Source organism: Prunus avium, chromosome 3 (genome assembly GCF_965620075.1).
Source record: "Prunus avium chromosome 3, drPruAviu1.hap1.1, whole genome shotgun sequence".
Lineage (NCBI taxonomy): Eukaryota > Viridiplantae > Streptophyta > Magnoliopsida > Rosales > Rosaceae > Prunus > Prunus avium.
Window position 1 is genome coordinate 13,599,864 of NC_142286.1, and position 24,821 is coordinate 13,624,684.

General features: G+C 37.2%; 1 long non-coding RNA gene across 1 annotated transcript; it reads left to right on the forward strand.

Moving 5' to 3' along the window:
- Positions 1–22,618: 22,618 nt before the first annotated feature.
- LOC148295674 (uncharacterized) lies at positions 22,619–23,389 on the forward strand. The gene is made up of 2 exons (XR_015834430.1): positions 22,619–22,990; positions 23,133–23,389. It is a non-coding gene; the product is annotated as an uncharacterized LOC148295674 (long non-coding RNA).
- The last annotated feature ends 1,432 nt before the right edge of the window (positions 23,390–24,821 follow it).

Sequence of the window (24,821 nt, forward strand, 5' to 3'; positions counted from 1 at the left end):
CAAATGGCAAGTGTAAAGAAGGTTTCAAACATATCATGCTAGAACAATGCCAAATTTTTTTTTATTTTTTAATAAAGAAAAAAAAACACTAAAATAAAATGAAATCCAATTTTTATTTAAGTCATGCAAACATTTATCACTATCTCATCATAAGTGTTCGGAAAGTGACTCAAAACAAAAACAAAACAAAACAATACTTAAAATAAAAACAAGCAAAAAAATAAATAATTTTTTTTTTTCAATTATTATTTTTTTTAATTTTAAGAAAAACCAAATTTACTTGCTAAACTCCAATACCCCCAAACCTAGAAATGAACATTGTCCTCAATGTTTAAAAATTAGCCACAACCAATGTCATAACAACAAATGAAGGGTATTAAAGCAAATAAAAATCACAAAACATACAAAAATAAAATAAAACAATTACAAAATAAAAATTACAAAACAAACAATCAAATAAAATAAAATAAAATAAATAAATAAATAAAACACGAAACAGTAAAACACTCAAAACAGTAAGCCCTAACAGATAGTCTTACACAAACTGAAACCCAAACAATTGAAAGCCCAACCCAAAATGAAATTAACCCAACAACGGTAAAACCCGACCCAACATGAAATCTGAAGCCCACACGTTTAAATTTAATTTTTTTCTTAAAAAGATAAAACGTGAATTATGAGCGCAAAGCGGGATTTCTAAAAAGAGGGAATGTGGTCCCTGATGTCGTTTCATGGATAGTCACGGGCAGAAAGCAGGAGCCACGTGTCGACGCATAGAGGCGCCGCAGATCCACAAGCGAAAATTACGGGCTCATGGAAAGGCGCGACAACTTTGCTGAACGCGTCCGTTCAGACAAAGCAAGTCGTGACAAATGTGTTGGAAACGGTTGGAAAGTGAGAAGGTTGTGGGACTCGAGGAACGCTGGATATTCAGAAAACGCTTAGACGCTGCAACGGCTAGGGTTTGTTTGTCAAAGACTACATCTATAAGAAGGAAAAAGAAGGGAAAAAAACAAAAAACAAAAAACACACAAACTCAGAAACACAAAAGAGAAAAGAAGCAAGAAAAAGAAAAAAAAAAGTGAGAAATCAAAGGGCTTCTTCCTACCCCTTTTCGTTAGATCTCAACCTAGCTCCACCAACTCAGACACGAGGCCAAGCAGTAGCACCAGTATGGATGCCCTACTTTGCCTCCGCACGGGGGCCTGTGACTGTCAATGACTCAATACTCCTGGACAACGATGTTGCCATTGGAGTTTGCAGAAATTTAGTGACTCCCAAAGATATACGTGTGTTCGGGACAAGGGATGACAACCGGGTCACGAGTGATGCCCTGGCACTGAGCGTGCAGAGTACAGCATGTGTCGCAAGTTTGGGTCATCGCCTACTTGCGAAGTCCCATGAGGTAGAGGTGCTTAAAGCTCAGTTGGCGGCGGAGCGAAGTTTGGTTGAAGACTGTCAGAGTGCTATAAAAAGCTTGAAAAGGGAGAGGTCAAGGATTGTGGAGGTGAATCGACACCAGCTAGAAGTATTGCGAGACGAGAATAAAAATCTATCAAAGATGGTAGAGTTGTACTCTCGCGACATGAGAAAGCAACTGGAGGACCTAGACCGACCGGGTAAACGCAAGCAAGCGGATCGCGAGAGTAGTTACGCTCAAGCTAAGATTGCGATCTTTGGGAGCTCAAGTGATGAGCCCCAAGAGGCTGTGCGTGAAGCCCTGGAAGAGGACAGCCAGAGGGCCAAACTCAAAGCTCCTATGGTCGAGACACCGAGCGCCAAGAAGAAATGATTTCAGTTTTTATTTATTATTTAATTTTAAAGTGTATGTGTGTTTTTTTTTTTTCTTTAATTGGGAAATAAAAACGTTAGCTATCTCAAAGAAACGATTGACCCTAAATGTAAAGAACGACAATCAAACAAAAACACGAAGACCCAAACAAGATTTTTTTTATTTTTTTTATTTAGTTAAGTAAATACACAAATAACTGCTTCTTCTTTTAAGAGAAAAACTTAAGGATGACCAGTTAAGGGCCTCAGAAAACACAGCCAGGGGTTCCGGGAAGGTTGGAGGGGTCACAATGGTCCCGCTTAAAACCCTAACTTCTTAGACACCGAAGGTGTCGCCTTAAAGAACTCCTAGACACTGTATAGACTGCGGTTGCTCACTGGAGTTACCAAAAATTTAGCTCCTTCAAAGAATATCCTATGAGTTTTAAATTATACTACCTAATTAAATAAAAAACAAAATAAATAAATAAATAAATAAACTGAAATAAACACGCAATTCAAACAATAATTTAAAAGAAGAGTTGGGATTCTTGCACCAGGTGTCCAAGACGCATCTTTAATTTTGTCTCTTCTTCCAACTACATTATTAAGAAACCAGTCAAACAAGAAGAAAATAATTGAAAATAAAATAAAATAAAATAAAATAAAATAAAAACTGAAAAAGCAAAAACACAAACATCAGAAAACAGGGAGGCAAAAGTAAGTGAAAGTGTAGACATGCTCCCTTTTAAAAAAAAAACGTGCTCGCAATTTGCGCCAGAAATGAAGGGATCCGAGAGAAAAGAGCACAGGATAGCACCCTCGAGATCCGAAGTGCTTTCGGCTCCCTCGTCTGTATAAGTCTATTTAAACTCATCTCGGTGAAGTAGAAGAGTACCCCGCATTTCTTCCTGCAAATTCAGAGAAAAACATCAAAAAATCCAAAAACAAAACAATGGCATCCTCATGCACTCACCTTGATGATCTCAACCTTGAATTGTCCCTTGCGCCACCGAATGCGCAGATAAGGGCTCCTCAAAACCATGTCTTCCCAAACTCCACATATCATCATGGTACGGCCTCAAACTTTGCTGAGGTAATACCGAACTTTTCTGAGGCAGTGCCGAACAGAGCAGCGCTGCTGGAAGGCATGATTGGCAGCAAGCTCACATCGACAGATCATCTGCAAGTGGCAAAGAGGTCTGACAAGGCAGCAGTGGAGGAGTCCCACAATTTAACTGTGCTCCACGCGGTCTCGGCTACCAATTTGGGCATGCGTTTACTGGCGAGAACACGGGAGTGTGCCGCGATGAGCGAGGAAATAGTTTCCTTGAAGGCTATGGTGGCGGACTTGCAGAAGCGGCTCTACTGTGCCAATCAGCACGTGGAAGCACTGCAAAGAAAAAATGAGGACCATGTGGAGCTGCTGCAGATTCTGCAAGTAAGAGATAATAGAGGCATGCCATGAAGATGAAGATGAAGACGAAGAAGAAGAAGAAGAAGTTGTTTTTATTTTTAATTTATTTGAATGTTCTTTTTTGTTTGTTTTTGTTTTTGTTTTTGTTTTTTTTTAATTTTTTACTTTTTTTTTTCTTTGTTTGTAATGCAGTGTTTGAGTGAAATAAAAATAATATGTTTTTAACACTCAGAAATAAACTAACTAACCACACCACGTAAATAAATACATAAACTAACTTAACAAAACAAAAAAAAAAGAAAACAAAGAAGTTCCAAATTGATTTTTTTAAAAAAAAATTTATTATTATTTACAACTAATTGACCACACAAAGAAAAATAAAAAAATAAAAAAAAAGAAGTTCCAAATTGCAATTTACAAGGAAAAAAAAAAACTCAAATTTCAATTTTTTTCAATTTTTTTTTGTTTTTTTTTTTTTTATAAAACACACAAATATACAAGCAACTCATGGATGACCAGTTAAGGGCCTCAGAAAACACAGCCAGGGGATCCGGGAAGGTTGGAGGGGTCACAAAGGTCCCACTTAAAACCCAAACTTCTTAGACACCGAAGGTGTCGCCTAAAGAACTCCTAGACACTGTATTGACGGAGACGCTCACTGGAGTTACCACGAGTCAGCTAATATAAAAAATCTTTTTAATTTTTTTTAATAAAAGAAATAGAAAATTAAAATTACTAAAATAATAACAAAAAAACTAAAGAGAAAAGATTGGAATACTCCCCCTTGAAGCGATTAGGTCGAGCATGGATGCATTTGGAGGTCGCGACTTCTCCCACTGCTCCACACTCCCCATTCTTATGATTGAGGTTGCCATCTCTCTCCATTTTTATTAAGCTATCATAAATTGCTAAAACGAACACAAAAAACTTGAAACAGAATTAAAGGATTACGAAATATAAAAAAAAAACTAAAAATGAAAAGGAAAAATCAACACACGTCCAATTCCATGCTTCAAAGCAACAAGCACCAGTGGGTTGTGTAAGCTGGGACTTAAACCCAGTTCTCTTGCTTGTTGGGCAATTGTCCTTTTCTGTTGGACTACAAACACAACTTGTCCATTAATGTCATTAACTTTAAAACTTGAAATTGTCCAATTAAGAAAAAAAAAAATAAAGTAGGAAAGCCAAATAGAATCAAACAATGTTACCAATCCCCGGCAACGGCGCCAAAAACTTGTTGCGTAGATTTAGCTCCACCAAAATGGATTAAGCTGCATCCTCAACTTGTGATACTCGCAAGTGCACGAACCGTTGGTAGTATAGCATATGTAAGTGCGAGGTCGATTCCACAGGGATTGGTGATTGAATGATCCAATTTAGTTTCCCTACACAAAATAGAAACAAAAACAAAGAACATAAAACAAGGAAGAAAGAAATAAGTAACTCAAGCAAATAAGTTCCCAAGTTCAATTTAGATTAATGGATTGATTCTAGCTAAAGTATGATTAAGCCATGGTGTGTGGTCATAACCTTGTGTTCCTAATTCCCTAATTTGATCATTTGTTGTCTAACCTAAAATTAAGCATTAGGAACCCATTAAGCATAGAAGAACATTTTAAACAACCAAGTATGTATCTAATCCCTGTTGTCGAATGTCCATACATACTCTTCCTATTCATAGTTCAATTCGAATTAAAGCATGGTGTATACTCTTAATTCAAACCAAGATAGCTAACATGCAAGCCTAAATGGTGATCAATCTTTCAAACTAGCATATTAACTTATAAGCATAATGAATAAGAACAAAAACCATAATTGAAACTTGGAAACTAATTCAACTTGAAAACTTAAGAAAAGAATTTACATAACAAAGAAAAATAAATTACAACTAAGAAAACATTAAGGAAACTAAGAGAACTTTGAGGAAGAAAGGAAGTGTTTGAGAACTTTGAGGAGGGAGAAGAAAGTGTTTGGGAACTTTAGAGAATTTTGGAAGAACATGTGTTTGAGAGCTTTGAGGATTTTGGAAGGGAATGTGTTTAAGACATGGGGAATTTGGAAGAGAGTGTTTAGGAACTTTGAGAATTTGGAAGAGAGTGGTTGAGAACTTGGAGGATGTTTGTGAACTTGGAGAATTTGAGAACTTAGGGAAGGAAGAGAAATGTGTTTGTGAAGTGTTTGAGACATGGAGACTTTTGGAAGAGAAGGGAAGTAGAGAGATGTTTGAGAACTTTGAGGATTTTGGAAGAACATGTGTTTGAAAGCTTTAGAGAATTTGATGAAGGAAATGAGAGAAGTGTTTGGGAAGTGTTTGGAGAAGAGAGTATTTGAAGAATTTAGAAGAAGAGAAAGGAAAAGTGTTTGATATTTAGTACAAAGAAATTTTAATAGAATGATCTTATTACAACAATTGAGAACTACAAAGGGAAACTAAGAGAATTTGAGGGAGAGAAGGGAAGGGAGCTCTAGAGAAGTGCTTGAGAGCTCCCCCCCTTGGGGTGTTATTACAAGCTTAGAGAACTTCCCTATTTATAGGCCTAGGGGAAGTGAAAATCAGAATTCAATAAGACTAATGCATACAACACTTGAATTATAAAATCTGAAATGGTTGATGCACTTGTATTAGAAAATCTGAAATGGGTGATGCACTTGTATTAGAAAATCTTGAATTGGTTGATGCACTTCACCACTAAATCCCACCAGCAGCCCTAGCTCATCTTCATGTCACCATGACCAAGCTTCCAACCAGAAATGATAGCTCATACCTAGCTCACCATGACCAAGCATCCAACCAGCACATGCTGAGGTCAGCATGACCAGCAACTTCAAGGGCTTACAACTTGGGCTTCTCTTAATCCAATTAGGACTTTAAGCACTCTAAATTGAAGTTCAGAATGTCTTCTTTCCAGCCATATGTTATTTGGGCCAATCCAAGGTCGGAGGAAGAAGTTAAGGCCGAAACAAATTGCTAACTCATTTTCCGCGCTGATAAGATCCATCCTGAGCATGGTTCTGTGTTTGCTAGGTAACGGACTCCAGATTTATCCAATGGGGCTGAATTTTGGATATGTTATAGTACACACCAATTGGAGCAACTTTCATGAAGAATGTGGCCTCATCCGAGCTATGTAGGTTGCTGAAACAAAGCTTGCAATATGACCTACGGAACTGGACTGGCAGGGGGCTGTAGCCATAATGAATTTGTCTTTAAGCTCTTCATCAATTCATCCAAATTAGGCCTTAACATGCTTGAATTGCATGAATTATGTTCTCCAAAGCCATCATTGTTACCTAAAGCTCAATTAACTGAAAGATAAACACAAAAAGGATTAAAAGCACAAGTTTAACTCAAAAACATAACCAAATCATAAGCTAGAAGGGTAAGAAATAATATACAATTATGAACCGATCACATACGACCCTTGATTTTCAAGGCGCCGGAGCACCATCCTTGTTACTCTTTCATTCACCCCATATATCATACGACCGTCGCCACCTAGCGACGCGCCGGAGCACCACAAAAAATCCACTAGAAACACCACCACTAAAACGGCCTTGTAGCTCAGGCCGTGAACCTAACGGCCGAGATCAGTTCCTCTCTCGGCCACAATCGCTTGATTAGAAGTCAAGATTCAAACAGGCGCACCACTCATTCACTCACCCAACCAATTTACTATCACACGCACGGTAGGCCGTGCTGGCACGCCCGTGCACAACCGCACCGCACCAAAAGAAGGACGCCACGTGTCGATGCAGATCCCCTCGGCCAATACCAATAGGCCGTGAGATTTGTGAGCGCCAACTCGTGCTTATACGTGGTACACAACATTGGCAACATACTCTATTCGCTCCTGGGAAGATTTGGCAGGTAGGTTCTGTAAGAAATACTTCCAGGATGAGGAAAGAGTTACTACCACTCAACTCAACAACACTCACCAAAAATATGGGGAAGATCCCGTGGATTTCGTGCGCACGTTCCAGGACCTGGCTCTAGACTGCTATGATGAGAAAGATGAAGAAGTGCTTGTCGAAATTTGCATAAGCAACATTGTGGCAGATTACAAAGTCTATCTGGAAAATATTGGCATCAGCCAATTTTCTCGGCTACTAGAAGCAGTGAGGAAAACAAGCATGTCAGTCAAACTAACTAGGCATGAAGCTTGGAGGAGTGAAGAAGAATAAGCACACGAGACATTAGATGAGGATGAAAAATCATCTAGTGACTACAATTCACGCAAAAGAAAAGATAAGGAGACGTACTCGCCGCTGCCGTGTGAAGATGAAGTGTTCCATACCATTCTTGATACAATGTTTGATGATGGTGCAATCAAACCCTCCAGGCCTTATAAGGTCCCTACCATGGAAGAAAAGGGCGATCTGAGGTACTGCCGTTATCATCAGTTTGTGGGTCATCCAACCACCGCTTGTCAAACTTTGAGGAAGATCTTGCACGCCGAGATACATGACGGAACTCTTGAGCTACCTTTTAAGAGGCAAGCTATTGACGAAGACCCCTTGCCAAAATAAAAGGGGAAGGAGATGGCTGCTGTCATTACATGCTTTAATGACTTGCTCAAGGACGACGTATTGTGCCACCTATGGAAGAATGACCCAAAGCCATCAGAAGCTATTTGGGAGCCTTGTGGAAACATGGAGAAAAGCTCTGGTGTAAATATTCAAAACCTTCAAGTTATAACACCCCATGGCCACTTGCTGGAGGATGGGATGATGGTTCCAACAATGAAGTATTCACATTGGACATGCCGGAATAATGCCACTCGGGGGCTTCATTTTGTCAGCAAGATTATTAGGAGACAGCTGCTGTAACCTCTCATGGCAGAAGTTGAAGAAAGTGTGATGGGTTATGAGCCGCAGGCAAGTAAAGCAGCAGTTGTGGCTCTGTTAAATATCTATGCAGAGCATGGCATCCTAGTACAACACATGCCAAATACATGCCAACCTAAGCCACAAGCTTTCATGCTATTGCAAGTCATGCACACTCCTTGGCTCTTTCATACTTGGGGGCTTAATTTGATTGGAGTATTCATCAATGCAAAATGGCTCAAAGCCTTACTACTGCTGAGTTACTTTTGCACCTATCCTTTTGTTTTGGCTTTTCAAATTTATTTAAAAAATGAACTCCTGCACCACCATTATGGCATGCCAAAGTGTAAGATGATATTTTGCAATGAGAATGGAGTATTTTGAAAAAAGAAAAAAGCCTCTAGAATTCTTTCCTTACTTTTGCCTTCTTCTGTTTTGCAAAACATGTTCTTTTTTATAAAAATAAAAATAAAAACATAGAGGCAATGGGGCAAATATTTTTGTGATCTTTTTTTAAAAAAAAAAATTGGCAACATGTGCCTTGCACCTACCACAATCCAACCTATTAAAATCTCAAGCAACTCATGCATTTCATCATTTACAATCAGGCGAAGTGTACAGAACAAGCTAGAAATCATTATCTCAATGCATTCCAAAACCCAAAAATTCATGCATTCCATCATTTCCAACCAAGCAAAGCGTACAAAACAAGCCGAAACTTAATATCTCAAGCATTCTAAACCAAAAGTTATGGCAAAAAGTATGTAACAATGCTGTGTTTCAAGGTTCCAACAACATGAGCTTTAGGCTCTCCCAAAAAAAAAGGGGTACAACTCAAGCCCAAATGCAGTCAACTGTGCTAAAGAGCAATACACCCTGCAGTTTCAAAAGGAAAAGCTACTACGCTAAAAAAAAATGGTGCTGGAAGATATAGCCTTGCTAATATATATGCATATCACAGTACATGACTAAAACAGAATAGAAGAAGCGCGGAGAGATGATCCTTTCGATGTGTCCACCATGCACCCAGCGCCATTATCAGTAGCTCATTTGTCAAGGAGAAGGTCTCGTAGCTTACGGCACTGGCTCCCCAATTTGTGTTCCGTAAGGCTCAATGCATTAACAAAAACTCTTGCTTCAGGGGATTGGGCATACGTCTTTATGCTACAAGCAGCTTGTGCTCTAAAAACAGCGTGTGCTATAACTTCTTCTAAGTATCAAGCAGGAAGTCCACGCGAAGTCCTAATAAGACACATGCTCAAACCCTTTCAGCACACTGCTGTAAGGTCGAAAACGATGTTTCCTTTGCAACCTTCAATCATTCGCAAAACATCTTCGGTAGTTGGATCTGCCCACTCACAATCAAACCACTCTGGCCAGCCCTTAGTGATGCTGCAAGGGTATTGAAAAAAATATAAGAGGCCACCGGAAACATGCATTTCTTCTAAACAACACTTGGAAATGAGAGTAGCCTCTAAAGCTTACCCAGTGCCTATGATCAAGTCTTGGCAAGTGTTTCTAAGCGATGAAAGTAGTCGTCTCTTCTTCAGCCCATTATGCAAGGGGAAATAGGTCATCACTCATCACAGAGGTCATTATGTCTTATTACGTGAATCCCTGCAAGAATTGCCAACAAAGAATATGCTACAAAAGGAAAAACTATAAAGCTAGTTCTCTGAGTTAAAGCCAAGCAATCTCCACACTAGCATGCAAGCCATATGAACTTTACATGCCAAGCAAAGCAAGCTATCTCATGCCAAGCGAAATGCATAAACAAAAAATATTTTCGAAGCATCATGCAATCTATTACTCGAGCTCATGACAAGCAAATTTCCCATTCCATGCTCAATCAATCATTCTAGTAGACTCTTTTTCACAAAGCAAGTGCTACAAACTAAACACTATTTTCCTCCTAATAACCTTTTTCACAAAAACAGAAAAACAAAATCCCTATGAGTTACACAGTATCCTTGCAGACCCATCATATACATGTTTATGTCTATCCCTATAAAGCCGAAAAATAAACAGTTATCCATGACCAAGCTCTAAGCTCATTAAAAAAAAATATTGAAACCAATGGTGCTTTCCTCAAGCTTTCAACAGCATTTGATCTTACGTATTAATCATGCGGTTACAAGCATACGCTCATGATGCATATAGTTCAACAACAATAAAAAAAGGGGGTCAAGAACGTAGCACATGCAAAATATAAGCCAAACATGGCAAGTCGAGCTAATGCCAAAGGAAACGCTTAAGCAAATGCCCAAGAGGCATGCAATTTACCCATATCAAGCAAAATTCTCGTTCCATGATTGACAAGAAATTCTCATGGCAAGCAAAATTCTCTCCCAATAATACAAAATTCAAGCATTGCAAAACATGCATTATGTCAGTTTCTTAACATCCCTTATTCTCGCAACATAAGAGAGAGCCCAAAATTAATGAAGTAGGTATTCACAAGAAAGACGAGCCTAGGCCGAAACACCAGTTCATGCCTATGCCTACAAAGTCAAAAAAAAAAGCTCACAACTCCAACAAGTAGGGAAAACTGCTTACCAAAAGAAGAGCTCAAGTGCCCAAGTTACGGAGCTGGGTGCGTTCAAAGCTTCCAGTAGCAAGAAATGCAACACAAGTTTTCAGCACCTCCCTTTTCCTGTGCTAGAGACGTATAAACCTACAATCACGGGAGCAGCGCATCACGCAAAATTTAGCCTTTTCGCTAGCACAAAGAGGCCCAGCACACGATAAAATGAAGAAAATAAAAGGGAGCAATCCATATCGGTGACTCCTCCGCACAATTTGGGCAAAGGCACCCTTCCAGCAGCTTGACCGAAAGCTGACGCAAACCCTGCCTTTTCTAGCAACTATGTCGCGGGTACTCTCGTCGCAACAACAACAAAGAATGGATAGGTCGAGAGGTCTGGCGCTTGGCTGCCAAAACAAGAAAAGAAAAACCCCATGAGGATGAAGAACCCAACAAACCCTTCAATAGATTCAAGAAATTACAAGAGAAAAGGGCATACCTTGTTAATCCCCTCAAAGGATAGCCTCAGATGCACCAAGAAAGGGGGAAATCAGGGGTTCTTAGAAGAAAAGTCTGCACGAAGATATCTCTTCCAGCAACAAGTGGGTTTTCTTCGTAGGGGATGACAGAGTCGGGTTCGGCTTGAGCTCCCTTCTAGCGGCTGTAGAAGGGCGGTTCTTCTCGATCTCACTCTCTCTCTCTTGCTCTAGGTTCGCTAAAGGAAGGGAAGTAAATGAAGAGGAAAGTGGTAGAAAGAGGTTTACTCTGGTGCACATAAAGAGGAAGGAAAAGAAGAAAATAATAATAAACGAAAAAGAAGATGGAGGAAGTTATTATCTGGGAAATTGCAAGTAACTGCTAGGAGCATATCATGATGCATGAGGGAAGAGAAGGGTCACATCACCACTATGAACTTGATTTTTGGGTCGGGTTTAATTATTCGACCCATTCCAGCACATGTTCATAGCCCTAATAATTAAGGGGGCTAATGTTGAGGCCCAAAAAATCCAGGGTTGGGCCCAAATAAATTCCCGGCCCAGTGCGACACCTTATTAAGAAAAGACCCGATTTGGAGCACCCTAAAAGTTTGTCATACACACTCGCACAAGCCACAGTCCATGTGTCATACCAAATAAATAATCTGTCATGCTAAGAATTGAGATGAGCCTATAAAATGCACTGGATCTACGAGCCCAAGCTAATTATCCCGTCAAGCATCATATCCCTCTCCAAAGGCGATAAAATTCGAGCGCACCAATCAACATGCCATGCCAGGCGGAAAATCATTATTTTACACCTAGCCACGCTACAAGCTTAAGTGGGCTCAAGCCACACAAATACCCGGGGCTTGTTGAGTGGGTTGTGGTATGAATGGTAACGAGCTTTCATGAGGCCCATTGATGAGCCAAGAAATGGAAGTTTTGGGCTGCTTGGGAGCCCCAAAACTCAAGCTTATTTCTTGAGCCCAAATATATGGGTAAGCATAAAGGAAAGAAAAAAGCCCAATACTTTAGGAAAAATTAGCTCATCATGTAAATAAATTAGCCTATCAAATTAGCCCATTCCCTTAATGGATTAATCCATCACTTTAGGAAGGCCCAAGTAACCAAAGAAGATATCTGCAAATCTCTAGCACCTAGCTGGAAACAAAGGCCACGATAAAGGCCAAAATGTCCATGTATGTAAGCTGCTGGGAGCTAACAACACATGGCCAAAGACAAATCCCAACACAAGCCATCCAAAAAACCAAAGGATACTTGAGCAAAAAACCCTTCAGACCAGCGCCATTACCCACTCATTTCTCCTACCAGCTCTTGCCATGAAATAATGGAGGAAAGAAGGAGAGATGGTAGCCAAAGATAGGAGCTTACCACTGAAACAATTGCAGGAAGGCCTTAGAGCTCCCAAAAATCTTGTCTTTGTGCGTTTGGACAAAGGAGGATTTCACAAAATAGGATGAATCAAAGGGAGATAAGAGAAATGAAAGGGAAGACTTGGCAAAATTGGAGAGAACCCATGAGGGTTTCTTGGGAAGAAAAGGCTTTCAGCCCCTATAAAAAGAGGCATTTCGTACCCATCAGCCAACAACCCACATCTGGAGAGCAAGCATTATCTCTCATCCCTGAAGGTCTGCAATTTCGAGCCCCATTCCTCCATATCTTCGCATTTTCTCTTATGGTAAATCGTTCTAGAGCTTGACAGAGTTTTCGTCAACCTGCCGAAAATTACTCAACACACCCATTATACCCCCCATCTCTCTTTCTCTCTCTTTTTAACAAACCTTCTTAGAATCCCTTCCCCTTTTCCTTAGAACCCATGTTTCTCATAGGAACTCACAACCCTCTCCCTCTTTAATGCTAAACTCATGATTGCTTTGCTCCCATGCCACAAGCTTCTCATGCCAAGCTAAGAATTTATCTATAAGTGACTGTTAGTTTTGTCAGTGAAGGTAACCAAGGTGCTTCTTAAGGCTCAGCCCCTTTCGAAGCATTCTTGGGGTCTGATTCTTGAACTCAAACACAAGGGGCAGTTTCACACGTTTGGCTCTTTACAGCAGCCCAGGCCCGTAGTAGCTGTCAGAACGAAAAAGGCCCTACAGGAGGTTATATGTGCGTTGTAGAGTGAAGTGTGGTGGTGGCTGTGGTTGGAAAGATTGGAAGGACCCAAAAATGTCTGAGCGTGCCAAACATGTCATATGTCGATTGATGAGACGAATCAACTCATTGTAAGAGAGAAGAGCTAAAGAGAAGAAGATTGTGCAAGAGCTAAGAGACAGAGAGAAAAAATTTCGAATTGGGCTGCTGAGTTGTTTGGTTGTAATTTTTTTTTTTTGTTTACTGTATTAGTGGCATTTTTATTTGGTTGAATGGAGTGGCCTTCTTGTAGGGGTAGAACTAGCCCAACGGCTACCCTAGGTTGTAGCCTAGGAAAGGTTTTGGGGAAAAAAATTAATAAATAAACATATATAGCCTAATATTTTAAACTCAAAATAAATAAATAAATATACAATTGCATATCCTACCACACAATGGTGAACCTATTAAGCACCTCCCCTAGCCCGAAAAACCATTATAGATACTTCAAATTGCCCCTTTGCTCAGCTGGTGGTGGTGTACTCAAGGTGTACAGATTTTTATATTACTCCATTTACTTACGGTTAAAATATAAATAAGGAAGTACCCCCCATCTGGATTCAAATAAAAATACTAGAAAATCAAACTCCCACCAAATCAAAATATGAAAAATCGATTTTAGTGCAAAATACAATTTATGCTAAAATGATGGCTCATTAAGTCAATATATACTTCATATTAAAATCCCATAAAATCAAGTTTTCTTATTTGATGTGTAAGGAATAAAAGCCGCCAAAATTATCTTGAGAAAATAATTATTCCGAAAAACTATTTTTCATACTTAGTCAATATTTTTATATAAAACAATTTTTCATGTATGATATGTGTTCGGTTCATTTTTACACATGATTTATCATGTTATTCACCTAACATTTTGAGTTAGTTCTTGACATTTTGTAGCTTTTTACTTTCTTTTTGTGTTTTAATAGATTTTACCTTGGTTAGAATGAAAATGAAATAAAAGTGCTTTATTGGTTATAAATTCTGTTTTTGTTCATTTTCGTAGGTCAACTTCTTGGCCTTGGATCAGCATGCTTTGGTGCTCGGATGAGGTGAAGATCTTCATGAAACTTGTTCCAATGGATGTTGACTACAACATATCCAAATTTGAGCTCCATTGGACAAGTATAGCCTATCCAACTGATCCAGCATGTTACCACAGCTCTGAAATCTGTCTTGGGCCAGCTTTCACCTCCACTTGATGGCATCTTATTTCTACTTGTTACCATGCCATTTGGTAACAATAAATTACTTTAGTTAAGTAGGATTTTCTGAGACAAAGAGCATATTTGTGAAGACAAAAATACATCATGGCAAAGGGGACAAGGAAGAGACAAAGGTTAAAGTGCCATGGTGGAAAGGAGAGAGAGAAGAAGGAGGAATGATGAGAGGCATTTTGCTCAAGCCTTTGAACGTGGGAATTGAATTGGCAGATCAATTTGGAGCTGGAGATCAGGTTTTGAGCTATTACATAGAAGCATGTGCATGCATGTGAAACAAAAAGAAAGGAAAGAAATGAAATGAAATCAATTCCAGTCTATTTTCGGCAGTCAACTTGCAAGGCCCAAAACATATACTTGTCCTGTTCAGATGGGAATACATTCTTCATAAAAATTGTTCCAATGGGTGTCTATTATGACATATCCAAATTTGAACCTCATTGGATACATATTGAAACCTCAGGCCTTCCTATACCAAGTCTGGTTTAGAAGAATTGTTTTTCCAGCAACCAAAAGAAAACCCACATGGGTTGGCAGCAAAAGGCAGCCACAATTGAACACCTTTGATAACCCATGTGAAGAAAGCTGGATGTGCAGCAAAAGAAGTATGGGATGGAATTGATTCCAACCACACTAACATAGACAAGATGAAGTGGGAGTTATGGTTTGTATTAAAAGAGGAATGGTGGTGTTGGATTTCATCATGATGTCCCTCCCTCTTAGCCCTATAAATAGAGAAGTCTTCAAGCTTCAAAATACACCCCCAAGAGGGGGAGCTCTCAAAAACTTCTCTAGAGCTCCCCTCCCTTCTCTCCCTCAAATTCTCTTAGTTTCTCTTTCTAGTTTTCAATTGTTGTAATGAAATCCTTGTGCTGAAATTCTCCTTAAGTTTTTCTTAGTTCCACTTTACTTTTCATTGTTATGTAAATTCTTTTCTTTAGTTTCAAGTTTAATTAGTTTCCAAGTTTCAATTATGGTTTTTGTTCTTATTCATTATGCTTATAAGTTAATATGCTAGTTTGAATGATTGATCACCATTTAGGCTTGCATGTTAGCTATCTTGGTTTGAATTAAGAGTAGACACCATGCTTTAATTCGAATTGAACTATGAATAGGAAGAGTATGTATGGACATTCGACAACAGGGATTAGATACATACTTGGTTGTTTAAAATGTTCTTTTATGCTTAATGGGTTCCTAATGCTTAATTTTAGGTTAGACAACAAATGATCAAATTAGGGAATTAGGAACACAAGGTTAGGACCAAACACCATGGCTTAATCATACTTTAGCTAGAATCAATCCGTTAATCTAATTGAACTTGGGAACTTATTTGCTTGAGTTATTTCCTTTTTTTCTTGTTTTATTTATTTTCTTTTTCATTTCTGTTTTGTGTAGGGGAAATGAATTGGATCATTCAATCACCAATCCTCGTGGGATCGACCTCGCACTTACATATGCTATACTACCAAACGGCTCGTGCACTTGTGAGTATCACAAGTTGAGGATGCAGCTGAATCCATTTTGGTGCAGCTGAATCGACGCAACAATATGAATGCATGAAGGGAATTAAGGTCAATCTAGATAAAAAGCCTTAGATGTTCAATCCACAAAGAGTTCCTAATTAATTATTACCTTGTTGTTAGTAAACACATCTCACCCTTGCCCTTGCAGAATTTTCTAAACTTGTCCTTGTTTTCCTTGGCTTTCAATCCGAGCTGCGCATTTAAGGAATTTTTATGGAGTTTAATAATACAACTCAAAACGAAAAGACAATCTTGTTGAAGAATGTAAAGTAACACGTTGGAAACTTAGACAAAATGTATAACATATACCCTTTTATATAAACCCCACACCAGCTTGGACTATGGCTGGTGGTTAATTTGGGGGTAATATCGATATTGTTAGTAGTGGTCTGAGGGTCCGTCCCTTTGAAATCTTAACAAACCTTACTATTCATAAATGAATTAGTAACAATGACATGCCAATCGATGCATGTACAAAGTATATTAAGCAGGTACCCTATGCTAATTATATGCACGGATGTGGTTGTGATGGTCGATCTCAATGGCAAGGTGCGTAGTGAAGCAGAGTGGGAAAAGATCTTTCTGACTGCTGGATTCTCTCACTATAAGATTACACATACACTGGGCCTCAGGTCTCTTATTGAAGTTTACCCCTGAAAAAAAGCATCACTCTTTTAATTGCATGTTAAGTGCATGCAAATTTCATGAAATAAACCCTAAATCTATTTACCTCTTTTGGTGTGTATATATGCATATACTATTTGAGTTTGGATGTTTACTTCTTCTTTGTAATCTTTAAAGTTTATGATTTAGCTCTTAAGAAATGAAAATGGTACGCAGTACCTCTCAGTCTAATACTTTTTTTTTTTTAATTCTTTTTTTTTTTCCTTTTGGTTATATTGGGAGGAAAGAAACCCTTCGGGGTTTCGAACCTGTGAATGTCAAGCAAGGGGGAAGAGGAAGGCCACCACTGTGGTACCTGCTCTCGACAGTCTAATAGTGTTTCTTAATGACATGGAAGAAGTTTTAAGTTCAAAACTCACCACCTCATTAGTAAAATTTGAAAAAATAATAATTTGGTGCCCAAAAAGAAAAAGGAGAAGCCCAAACGTATGATGGACCAATAAGACATATGGACATACGGAGTTAATTTAAAAAATAAATAGTTGACAACAGTTGAAGCGTGGTTTCCTACGAATTTCAAGCCATGAAAAGGACCATAGTCCACGTTTAGCACTTCAGAAAACAAAAGCAGCCTTGTGCAGGTTGTTAATAGAATAACCAGTCGATAACAAACAACAAACATCTACAAGCAAAAACACATGTTTCCAAGAAAAACAATTGTTTATACCATATCTGATTGGGCAATTAATGGATGACACGTGGAGACCAAGCATTGGAATCATTTTAGAAATATTTAACTATAAACTAAGCAAGGCAATTCTTATAAACCAAACAAAACATACGCTGATATAAAACTAAAGGAATTGAGAGAGAATTTAAGAGAGTATAGATGTAGAGAAAGCCATAAGAATGTTCTCTAGGCTTGTTCATCTTCTCTGTATCTTCTTATTGATATTGGTGCCTATTTATAGGCAGAATACATACATTTAAAATTACATAAATGTTCCCATTGATAGCATAATGGGGTGAGTCATCCGGAAGGTATAGTTGGGTATGATCTCACATACATTAGGTATACTAAAGTATTGTGGGCATCCATTACATATATTTTATAACACTCCCCCTTGGATGTCCACAATACATGGAATATGCCTCATTAAAAACCTTGCCAGTAAAACCCAGTGGGACAAAAACTGGTCGAAGGGAAAAAGAGTACATAACCATGTGTAACATAAAAATCTGTGTACAGATCACTGACACGCGTGCGACACTGCCTCGTTAAAACCTTGCCAGGAAAAACCCAGTGGGACAAAAACCAGGACGAAGGAAAAAGAGTACAGTGTGTGAAGATCTTGCACGCTCCCCCTGATGCTTGCAAAATATCATTAAGCCATAATGTTGACTATCTTTCTAAATGTCGTAGTTGGCATTACTTTCTGTGAATTAATCTTGCAATATTGTAGGAATGCTCCCCCTGAAGAGTTACTCCCCCTGATAACTCCATACATGTCTTATATTGCTTATCACATTTGTCCTTCACAAATTGAGCTTTAGTAATGCCTCTATAAAATTTGCTCTTGTAGCATCATTGGAGGATATATGTGTGTCTTCATTTATTTAGTCCCTGTTGAGGTTAGAATAATACAACAACATCTAGACTATTTTCACAAATATTTTACTACATACAATGGCTTGAATAATGACTCTAAAATATTTAAAAACTATGAGCTCATACTTATAAATGTTTGTCTAGTATAATCACTCACTCATACATATTCTTGTATGTTTTGAGGATACTTGCATATGCTATTCTTCATAAGCTCTTCGGGAGTCTAATTCTCATAACTTCAAATATTTGAATACGTTGCAACGTTTTGAATTCGAATTCAATCAAAAGTACTCTCTGAGGCAATTTATTCATTTCAAGTCGATTGAGTACTTCAACTGAGCTTCAAGCTCTACATTGAGCGTCAGGCTCTACATTGAGCGTCAGGCTCTACACTGAGCATCAGGCTCTATATTGAGCTCCGGGCTCTTTTCTCTTCTTCTAGATTTCTTTGTGCAATTTATATATTGCATGGCACGTTATATCTCTTAGAATTTATTCCTTTGTATTCTTCAGGAAAATTTCTTCTGGCGATATGTTTTATACACTTTATAATCTTTATAGATTTCTCATTTCAAATTCCTTTATTAAATCAGGGGAAGCCTTTGTAAACTCTTCAAGAGTTCTAATAAAATTCTTTATATATATACTGCAATGATGGTAAACTCATTTCCAAAATTTGGATTATTTATACATATAGATATTCATTAAGTCGATTATACCATATTCTTCCATAATACTTTAATCCACACAAGGATCATTACAAGCCATCATATTTTTAAATCATTTGCTTCAGGCATTTTGAATTCTTCAGGAATTTTCATACACATGAATATGCATAACATAGCTGCATATGTTTACCATCATAATCCCATGTCTTTACTGGGAAACGTTGTGCCATATCATCAAGTGATTTATTTCACTTTATCTTAAACACCATTTTACAACATATACATTTTCATATCCTTTTGGTGTTTTTATCTATAGGTTCAATCATTGCACTTTTTCAGGAAATTTTCAACTATACTGGACTGCCTCTTCCAGTTGGCCAATCTTTATTTACATTTGTCGACAATTATAACAAGTGGTGCAATATCATCATGTATAGCCCTTGATAACTTTAAGTACGTACTATAAACCAATATATCATCAATTCGTGATCCCATCATTCTCATGTGCATGCGCATGCATAATTTATAAGCATCTCATTGCTTTCATTATTTTCTGGTACCAGTGCCATTTCAGAGGCTTTCATTGTCACTTCATGAACAAATATCTCTTCTAAGATATAGAATTTATAGAATGTGGATCATAACCTCTTCTAGAGCGTTATTTTAAATAGGGCTTAAACTTTGCAATTAATCTCCACTTCTGAGGAGTTTGGAACCTATAGATATGTCATGCTTCAGGCATCCAACATCTTTATCTGTCCTGCTTCAGGCATCCAACATATTACTCATTACTATGCGTTTGTATGTGCTTGAACTTCTGGCATTTGACTTACAGTCTTTTTCTGTCTGAATTTGCTTCAATTTATAATGAGACAATAATAAACATATTCCATAATCATTCACGTCGTTCTTTGTTCTTTCAGGAACAACCAATTCTCCCCCTAACGACGGGAATTTTGCCTCATCAAGATGAATCCAGAAGTATTATAAGCATAGGTTTTGGAGACAACAAAGAACAGAAACTTCAGGTTCACTTAATAGAATCACAAAGATACAGGATAATGCTTATAATATAAAAAGCAAACTCACAACGATCTATAAAAAGTGTGAGGCTTACAAACTTCCTTTGATCATTAGAATGTAGAGAGGTTACATGAAGAACATGAAATATACTGGAGAGATTCATGTTGTGATGGAAACGTACCATGCTTCATGTTCTGATGATATATCATCCATATTCTGATCCATGAAGCATATGGATCTTCCTCTTCTATCATATGTGAGAGAGGTATATATGTTCTAATGAACAATGTCCTCTCTTTCTTATCATAAATGGACCCAGAAGCTCAGTGAACGAGGCTGATCCATGATCAAACAACTACCCTAACAAAGTAGTGGATCATGATCAAAGATAATCTTGCTTCTGAAGGTCTTGATCAAAGATAATCTTGCTTCCATGGAAATCTTCAGGATTCCTAAGCACGCCAAGTGCTGTTGAGAGAATTCAGGTTGATATCTCATCCTTTCTTTAGAGAGCAACAACAAAGGGGTATTATGAAACCGTCCAAGAGTAGGGAATATATATATAGCAGAAATAAGAATATAGAAAACAGGTGGTCTAAACTTAAACCATACGTTAGGCTCTAAACAATCAGATTACTTTTGACAAAATTCTCAATAAGACAATCCGGAATTTATGCAAAGAGTAAAACGATAAGAATTGAATCCCTTTTATATATAAAAATATCTCAAAGGTTGGATCGGATACCTTACCATGGTCGACAAGTTTGAGTGGGCAGAATAGATTTGTGGAACAAGAATTCGAATTATATGGATGGTTGTCATGTTGCTCACCTATATATATATATGATGCTTACAATTCACGGTTCATCAATAGAATACGTTCCTTATTTTCTGCTATTACTTAAGTGGTTCATTTCCACATTTTCTCCTTAAAAATGTCTTCCTATCCTCAAAATAATTTTGATTTGAATACTGCTCCCCAGGAGCAAATATTGTTAGCACTGAGATCAGATAGTGAAGTTGTCAATGATTCTTTGGTTGCTAGCATGCAGCATGCTGCATCAGTTACCAATTTAGGACAACGGCTACTGGCCAGATCACAAGAAGTGCAGGCACTTAGATCTCAAGTCCTGATACTGCGCAGAAGGCTGACTGAGGCTAATCAAAAACTTAGAAGACTGGAGAAAAGTAATAAAGATTTGGAGGAACTTGTTTCTGTGTTGCAAGTTCATGAGGAGAATGAAGAACACAAAGATTCTCCTACGGATGCCCAAATCTGAGGCATTAAATATTTGAGTAATTTTGATTATGTAATTTTCCCCTTTGTAATATAGAACTGCAAGTTCCAATTCTCTATAATGATATGAACATAGTCTCCACTAAACCTTTAAATCATATGAACTTCAAGTCCATTTTTGAAATAATATGGATGACCAATAAAACTTCAGGTTCTTTGTAATCTTGATCTTATGATGCCCTAATTGTGATATCAAAAATATAGAACTTCAGATTCTATGTAAACATCTTGTACGTTTGTTTACAGAACTTCTGGTTCTTGGAAATTTATCTCATATATATAAAACTTCGGGTTTCATGAATTAAATTCCAAAATTATATTTAAGTAAATGTACTCAAATCTTCTGGTTTTGGATTACACATAAAATACTGAAATGAAATAAATAAGATACAATAAAAGTAAGACAATAATTAAACTGCTGTAAAATAAATAGGTGAAACTTCTGGTTTTTCATTTTATTGCTCTTTTATGAGTTTAGGGAACTGCAAGTCCCTTTTTGTATATAGTAACGGAGTACCCAAAATGTTTAATATTCATGCATAATACATTTGCCAGTATATTTACTATTCATGTGTCTGACACTATTATCATATTATCAAGGAGCTTCAAGTCCTGGTTTACATGTCAATGATTTTTGGGTCCGATCATATTTTCACAAATATAATTTCAAAGAGACTGCCAGCTCTCATTTTATTTCATCATTAAAGATCTTCAGGTTCTAATGTAGTATGATGAGGATCAAGGAACGTCAGGTTCCAATTTCTTGCATGATATACAATTCATCATAATGAACTTGTAAAATAAATTCTCAAAATAAATATGCAGTAAAATAAATTCATAAAGTAAAGTGCTTGTTGTATGGGCGTTAATTCCGCACCATACTTTAAATAAAAGTAAATGTACGATAAAATAAATGTGCTTGTATGGGTATTAATTTTACTCCATACTTTAAATAAAAATAAATAAATATAGGGATAAAACCACCACTTAATACAAAAGGGATCTTCTGGCCTTTTTTTAGATTTACATGAATTTAGGGACTTCTAGCCCTTCATTATATATTTAAGGATCAAGATCTTTTGGTCTTAATCGATCATACGTGGGCTGTGAGTTCACAGGCATCCCTGATAATCAATTTCTTATCTCTGCCATTTCATTATGATTGTTGCAATGACCTCTCATGATCAATTGTGGCAGTGACCTTTCCTAGGTCCTGTTGAATAATCAAACAGATTATTAGGAACCATACATATTTAAAGATAATTATCAATAAAAGCATAAAGAAATATATATATATATATATATATATATATATATATATATATATATATATATATATATAGGTATATATATATATATATATATATAGGTATATATGTGTGTTAAGCCGAACACATGTAAGTATATTATATATTGTATGTATATATTAGGTAATATATTAATTTATTAAACTAAAATATAAAAGTATGGGCGGAAAGCTTCTAGCAATAATATCAAAAAGTTTCAGAAAGATGCAATAAAGTAACATATATTTATAAAAGACAAATAAATAGAATTGATCTTTGTGTAGGATATCACCACGCATGCTCCTTAAGTGTATTTCATAAACATAGTGGATGGACACCTTTACTTGCACGAGCTTCTCCTGCACAACTTTACTTGCTTTTTATGGTCAATATGAATATATATAATATTATAGATATAATAATGTAATAAACTATCAGGATAAATAAAAGTAGAGGACTTATCTCTCAGATAGTCACTAAAAATTCTTTTTCCTTGTTTTGTGCCGTAGTCCTTTCAGTTGGCATCTCCTTCGTAAGCAGATCACAGTTCAGTCTCCATCCCATCCCTGGTAAGTCTCTCTTTGGTACAAGTACGACTTTTATGTAGTGTTTTCATGGGAGATAGAGGGATGGAGGCGGTGGGTGGTGTTTATCTAGATTGTGTTTTCTTTACCCCTTTCTTCTCTTACATGTTTGTATATATTGTTTTAGAGAGGATATTTGTAGTTGCAGAGGTTAGCAGCTAAGGCTTGAGATAGAAAGGTAATGAAGCAGAGGAGTTTGATCGGAGAACTCAGTTGGTATTTTGAAAGCGAAGTCGTGCTGATAACGTGATATAAAACTAAAGGAATTGAGAGAGAACTCTAGGCTTGTTCATCTTCTCTGTATCTTCTTATTGATATTGGTGCCTATTTATAGGCAGAATACATACATTTAAAATTACATAAATGTTCCCATTGATAGCATAATGGGGTGAGTCATCCGGAAGGTATAGTTGGGTATGATCTCACATAGATTAGGTATACTAAAGTATTGTGGGCATCCATTACATATATTTTATAACATACGCCTCATTCAAACATTACATATTATCAAATCACAAATCTCATGTGTCTCCCTCACTCCCTAGTCCAGATTATGGCCATGCCTCTACATCTAATTTCGCACAAACTTATTTCACATCTACACCAGATTTCCAATTAATTTAACCTACCAAAACCAACACAAGCATAATATTTAAGAATTTTTTACTTAACTCTTGCACTTCGAACACAAGACTTGACCAATCTGCAGCAAGAAAAGAACCGAAATTTCAATCTTAAATATAAAACTAAGTCATACGCACCTGCCCAGTAATCTTATCAAGTTCCTTTGATCAAATAATCCCTGTTCTATGAATCCTGCCACAGCCTACATCCCAAAATTAGGGGGTGTATTCAATTGAGATTTTAAAAGATTATTTTGAGATAAAAAAAAGTCTTGTGGTATTCCATTAAGACTATTAGGATTTTTAAAAGAGGGTGTCGAAATCACGTGATATTCAATCAAGACTTTAAATAAGTAATAAAAAGTCTTATGGTATTAAAAACTTGCTAATTTCAAAGGATTTTTTAAAATATGGAATTGTGTGAGACTTTTTAGTGGGAGGTATAAATACGAAACCCTATCTCAAATCACACCTTAACCCATGAGATTTTTCACATGGGATTTTTTTTTCTCTTAGGAAAAAATGAACTTACCAATAGTGCGAAAAGGCTTCTCTCTTTGCGTCATCTCGGTGCCGGAGTGGGAAAAACCTCAGGTGGTGCTGGAGGCATGGAGAAACTCTAAGGGTTTGTGCCTAATCCCATATCTTCCATTACCTGAGCACCTGGAATGGCAGAGTAAGGTAATTCCACATCTTGACGGACTCCAAGTGATACACCTGGGATGCAGGGCTCACCTTTTCGTGGTACTTTTGAGCTTATTTCTCCTTGCCTGCTTTGAGCAAGTAGCAATGCACAATTTTGATGAAGTGTTTGTTGCTGGCCACCCAAAATACATTTCTTGTACATGTCCACCGTTCTTGCAATCCTCAGTTCTATGCTGGTTCCCACCATCTGTTCGACAAAATGCCTCAAAGAGACTTTGCTGCAGTAGCTGGGAACCGATATGGGTTACTAGCATAATTGCAGTTAGCATTGTTAGTTTCAAAAAAATAAAACCAAAACTTATTTAGCTAATTGGTATATTCTAAGCCATTGCATTTTTTAAACTCATAATCCGTTAAATCCATGTGGTCCTTTCAAATCTTATAGATCTTGATATAAATATTTTAAAATACATAAGTAAAAAATCTTGATTCTAAAAAATCCAAAAATAAAATCCTATAAATCATTACATTCTGCTCAAATCCACTAG